General features: G+C 39.4%; 1 pseudogene; it reads left to right on the top strand.

Annotated features, from left to right (window-relative positions):
- Positions 1-4,967: 4,967 nt before the first annotated feature.
- On the top strand, positions 4,968-5,067 carry LOC113339113 (annotated as a pseudogene).
- The last annotated feature ends 933 nt before the right edge of the window (positions 5,068-6,000 follow it).

Genomic DNA, 6,000 nt, shown 5'->3' with positions numbered 1-6,000 from the left:
ACAAAAAGGTAACAAAAAATCAAACAGTTCTATCCCACCCCCAAACTTAAATCTAACATTGTCCTAAATGTTTCTAATTAAAGAACAGTACCAAAATATAAGTAACATGAGGAAATAATAAAGAGAGAAGTCGGAAAGATAGTACCTGGGTGAAGAGTAACCAAAAAAACTACAAAAATAATATACAACATACAAAATTGCCTCGATGGTCAATCAAGGTAAAAAGGGTCCTCCAGAGGGACCTCCTCAACATCACCTGTAGGAAAAGGATCTATAAAGGGATTCAATCGCTTACCGTTAACCTTCGAAGAACTACTACCATCTGGTGTCTCAATCTCAACAGCGCCATGAGAAAAAACTGTACGGACCACAAAAGGACCGGTCCATCGAGAGCGCAACTTCCCAGGGAATAGATGCGACCGAGTGTCATATAGAAGAACTTTTTGACCTGGAGAAAATGACTTTCGTAAAATATTCCTATCATGCACAAGTTTCATTTTGTTCTTATACTCCTTAGCACTATCGTATGCATCTCTACGAATCTCGTCCAACTCATTGAGCTGGAGCTTTCTTTGAGATCATGCCTTTTCAATTGAAAAGCTTAAGTTCTTAATAGCCCAATAGGCTCGATGCTCTAACTCAACAGGCAGGTGACATGCCTTGCAAAATACTAAACGATAAGGTGACATTTCAATGGGTGTCTTAAACGCAGTACGGTAAGCCCATAAGGCATCAGTAAGCCTCGACGACCAGTCTTTCCTATTTGGATTAACTGTTTTATCTAGAATACGTTTAATTTTCCTATTGGAAACCTCTACCTGACCACTAGTATGAGGGTTATATGGGGTTGCTACTTTATGGGTAATACCGTATTATTTCATTAAAAGAGCAAACGGTCTATTACAAAAGTGTGAACCTCCATCACTAATTATAGATCGAGGCGTACCAAAAAGTGTAAGTATATTCTCTTTCAAAAACTGGACTACGACCCTGTGGTCATTTGTTTTACACGGAACCGCCTCAACCCACTTAGACACATAGTCTACAGCGACAAGTATGTAAAGATAACCAAACGAAATAGGTAATGGACCCATAAAATCAATGCCCACACATCAAAGACCTCAATCACTAAAATAGGGTTCAAAGGCATCATATTTCTACGGTAAATGGTTCCTAACTTCTGGCAACGCTCACAAGAAACACAATGACTATGGGAATCTTTAAACAACGAAGGACAGTAAAATCCACACTGCAAAATCTTAACAGCAGTCTTCTTAGCACTAAAATTACCCCCACATGCATGTTCATGACAAAAGAAGATAATACTAGAATGGTCACTCTCAGATACACATCTCTTAATAATCTGGTCCGGACAATACTTAAACATATAAGGATCGTCCCAAAAGAAATGCTAAACCTCGGTTAAAAACCTAGAACGGTCTTGCTTTCCCCAATGTTTTAGGCGTTCGACCAGTAACAAGATAATTCACTATATTTGCATACCAAGGTGATTGGGAAACAGAGAACAATTGTTCATCAGGAAAACTATCCCTTATAGGAAGGGAATTATTAGGGGAACTAACAACTAGCCTAGACAAGGGTCTGCTACCACATTCTCTACACCCTTTTTGTCTCTAATGTCTGGACAAAATTCTTGTAACAAAAGGATCCATCTAATAAATCTAGGTTTGGTATCCTTCTTAGACAAAAGGTATTTCAAAGAAGCGTGATCAGTATAGATTACGATCTTAGAACCTAATAAATAGGATCTAAACTTATCCAAGGCAAACACGATGGCTAGCAATTCCTTCTCGGTAGTTGTATAGTTCATTTGGGCATCATTCAGAGTTTTTCTAGCATAGTAAATCACATGGAGTAATTTGTTTTCTCGCTGACCTAGCACAACGCCTATAGCATAATCTGAAGCATCACACATAATTTCAAAGGGTAGGTTCCAGTTAGGTGCCTGGACTATCGGGGCAGTAGTGAGTAAAGTTTTATGCTTATCAAAAGCCTTTAAGCAAGCATCATCAAAGACAAACTTAACATCTTTTGCAAGCAAATTGCAAAGAGGTCTAGAAATCAATCTAAAATCTTTAATGAATCTACGGTAAAAACCTGCATTCCCTAAGAATGACCTAATATATTTTACGTTTTTTGGGACCTGTAGAGTCTTAATAAGGTCAATATTGGCTTTGTCTACCTCTATACCCTTTAAAAAAACGATGTTCCCTAAGACAATTCCTGATTCAACCATGAAAGGGCATTTTTCCCAATTAAGCACTAAATTCTTTTCCTTACACCTAGTCAACACTAATGTCAAATGATGCAAGCACTCATCAAAAGATGAACCAAATACTGAAAAATCATCCATAAAGACCTCTAAAAACCGTTCTACCATGTCAGACATGCAATGCTGAAAAGTCGCAGGGGCATTACAAAGCCCGAAAAGCATGCGTCTATACGCAAAGGTACCAAAGGGACAGGTAAAAGTGGTTTTCTCCTGGTCTTCTGGGGAAATAACGATCTGATTATATCCAGAGTAGCCATCTAAAAAGCAGTAGTGACTATGTCCAGCTAATCTCTCTAGCATCTAGTCGATGAAGGGAAGGGGAAAGTGGTCCTTCCTTGTGACCTTGTTTAATTTCTTATAGTCAATACACACATGCCATCCCGTGGTCACTCGGGTTGGGATTAATTCATTATTATCATTCTGGACTACAGTGATACCTGATTTCTTGGGGACAACCTGAACAGGGCTGACCCACTTACTATCTGAAATTGGGTAAATAATACCTGCATCTAACAAATTAAGCACCTCTTTTCGAACTACCTCTTTCATGTTAGGGTTCAGTCGACGTTGCATCTCCCTAGAAGGTTTGGAGTCTTCCTCTAAATGAATCTGATGCATACACACAGTAGGACTTATACCCTTAATGTCTGCTATAGTCCACCCTAAAGCTTCCTTATTGTCTTGAAGTACTTTTACTAGCCTACTCTCCTGATCACTATCCAAATCAGAAGCTACAATCATAGGTAAAGTCTCAGATGGGCCTAAAAACACATATTGTAGAGTATCGGGTAGTGGTTTAAGGTCCAACTTTGGGGGCTCTTCTAAAGAAGGAACTAGGGTAGTCTTAGAAACTGGTAACGGTTCGAACCTGCTTTCCATCTATCGGTGTCTAACACAGGGGTAGAATCTAATAGAGTATTCACTTGTTCAATAGTGCTATCTTCATCAAAATCTAAACCAAAATGCGATAGACAACTTTCTAATGGGTCTTCAAATAAGATGTTTGGTAATGACTTCTGAACTAAGGCTTCTATCATGTTCACCTCTTCAACACATGTGTCATCTAGCTCATAAGGTAGCTTACTGACATTAAAAATGTTCATCTCTATAGTCATATTACCAAAAGATAAATTCATCACACCATTTCGACAGTTAATGATCGCATTCGACGTAGATAAAAACGGGCGACCTAAAATCACAGGTATCTGGTTCTCTGGGTCAGGGACAGGTTGAGTATCTAGGACCACGAAATCCACTGGATAGATAAACTTGTCTACCTCAATAAGGACATCCTCAATAACACCTCGAGGAATTTTAACAGACCTATAAGCTAACTACAGTGTTATCTGAGTAGGTTTTATTTCACCAAGTCCTAGCTGTAAGTACACATGGTACGCAAGTAAGTTCACACTGGCTCCTAAGTCAAGTAAATCTTTTTCTACCCGGCGTTTACCTATTGTACAAGCAATGGTAGGGGAACCTGGGTCTTTGTACTTTGGAGTTGTAGTGTTTTGAATAATTGACGTGACTAACTAAAAAGGCTTTCTTATGGACGCTAAGTTTTCGCTTTCGCGTACACATATCCTTAAGGAACTTGGCATAAGAAGGAATTTTCCTAATTGCATCTAATAAAGGAAGGTTTATGGTAACTTGCTTAAAAACCTCCAATATGTCATTAAAGTTCGATTCCTTCTTTGTTGGTACTAATAGCTGAGGAAATGGGGCTCTAGGCACAGAATTTGACTTCTCAGGAACTGAGTTGGCATCATCATAAATTTTATCAGTTTCCTTAGCTAGTGGTCCTGAGGGGTGAACTACAGTATGTTCACTATCGGGCATGGTTACCTGATTGTCTACTACTCTACCACTCCTAAGGGTTCTAATAGCATTCAATTGATTCGATGGTTTTGTACCTACTTCATGAACTCTTCTAGGATTGGGATTAGTCTGACTAGGGAACCTACCATTATCTCTCTCACTTAAGGTCTTAGCTATTTGGCCGACTTGAAGTTCTAACTTAGCAAGGCTATGAGCATTAGTTTGAAAATTCTTCTTGGTTTCCTGTTGAAAACTAACATGGCTCTGTGCTAACATTTCCTTATTTTTTGCTAACATCTTAATAGATTCCTCTAAGCTAGTCGTTTTGTTTTCTGGGCCTGATGTATTCCTAGTGTAGCCAAAACCTGGGGGAGCATTAGAATTATTAGACTGACCCTGACTCTGGCCCTTAGACCATGAAAAGTTCGGATGGTTTCTCCAACCAGGATTATAGGTTTCTGAATATGGGTCAAACTTCTGACGATTATCAAACCTAGTGTTATTATATAGATCATTGGCTTGCTCTTCATTATTCTGGCCTTCCCAAAAAGGCTCCAATCTACCACTAGTGTTACCCACTTATAAAGCTTCTAACCTTTTCGCTATAGCAGCAATTTTGGCATCTGATTCATAGCCTCCTTCTATCCTATTAACGTTTCCTCTGCCAAGAAGAATTGTTTTCTGGGGTCCCCTACTACTTTCCAATTGTTGGGTCTTTTCGGCGACTTCATGCAAATATGTTATCGCGTCATCAACTGTTTGGTTCTCAAATCCACCAGTACACATAGATTCTACTGTGGTTGTGGTGGGATATTCTAAACCCTCATAAAGGATCTGAACTAACCTAACCTTCTCTAAACCATGATGAGGACATTGGGCTAATAAATCATTGAACCTTTCCAAATACCTATACAAAGTTTCTCCCTCCTGTTGAGAAAACGTGCAGATTTGCGTCCTAATAGACGATGTTTTGTGCCTAGGGAAAAACTTGTTCAAAAAGGCAGATGTAAGTTGTTCATACGTTTCGATTGACCCGGAAGCCAAACTATATAGCCACGATTTAGCTTTATCTTTCAGGGAAAAGGGGAATAACCTAAGTTTCAAAGCATCATCATCTAGGTTTCTAATCCTGAGGGTACTACAAATTTCCTCAAAGTCCCTAACATGGAAATAGGGGTTTTCATTTTCTTTCCCTAAAAAGATTGGGAGCAGCTGTAAGGTCCCAGGTTTAAGTTCATAAGTTGCTTCCGTCTCAGCTAACCTGATACATGAGGGACGAGTAGTCCTAGTTGGATTCAACAAAGCTTTCAAAGTTGCCATTTCTGGCGCTATCGGAGCAACAGGATTCTCTCCTCAGTCAAAGGACGTTCAAAAACAGACTCTTCAAAAGTCGACTCTCTAGATTAAGGTAATCGAGACGCTTCGAACTACTAGGTTTCTCTTTAACAAATCTACCTAGTGCGTCTCTTTTACGTTCAGGCATACAATAGAATTTTCTAAATTGGAAGGGTAAGCAAACACAGATCAAGGCCGACTCAACCAAATCAAACCTATTGATTTCTAGCAAACAAAAAGCATGATGGCTCCACTTAGATTGTTTCTAGACCAGCTTCTAATCCTTCGAACGGGAATTCGTTACAATTTAAGCAAACCCCTCTGGAATCAATCCGAGTTAACGTAAGTTGAATAGAGGCGAGGGAAGCTCGGTGGAGCTTTGATACCCAAGGCCTCACCGGTATTACAAGGCGGCGCAGTCACGCATTCAACTTACAGAAACCGTCAAGAACTTCGAAGTATGCTTAAAAGAGTAACCAATATTTTTCGAATGACTTTCCTGTTAAGCTCGTTACCCTATCGGTCTCGTTCTAGTCAAAATTTTAGGCTTAGGT

Source organism: Papaver somniferum, unplaced genomic scaffold (genome assembly GCF_003573695.1).
Source record: "Papaver somniferum cultivar HN1 unplaced genomic scaffold, ASM357369v1 unplaced-scaffold_19, whole genome shotgun sequence".
In the NCBI taxonomy this organism is placed as follows: domain Eukaryota; kingdom Viridiplantae; phylum Streptophyta; class Magnoliopsida; order Ranunculales; family Papaveraceae; genus Papaver; species Papaver somniferum.
Note: the sequence above shows the minus strand (reverse complement) of the source record. Positions and strands in the feature narration are given on the sequence as shown.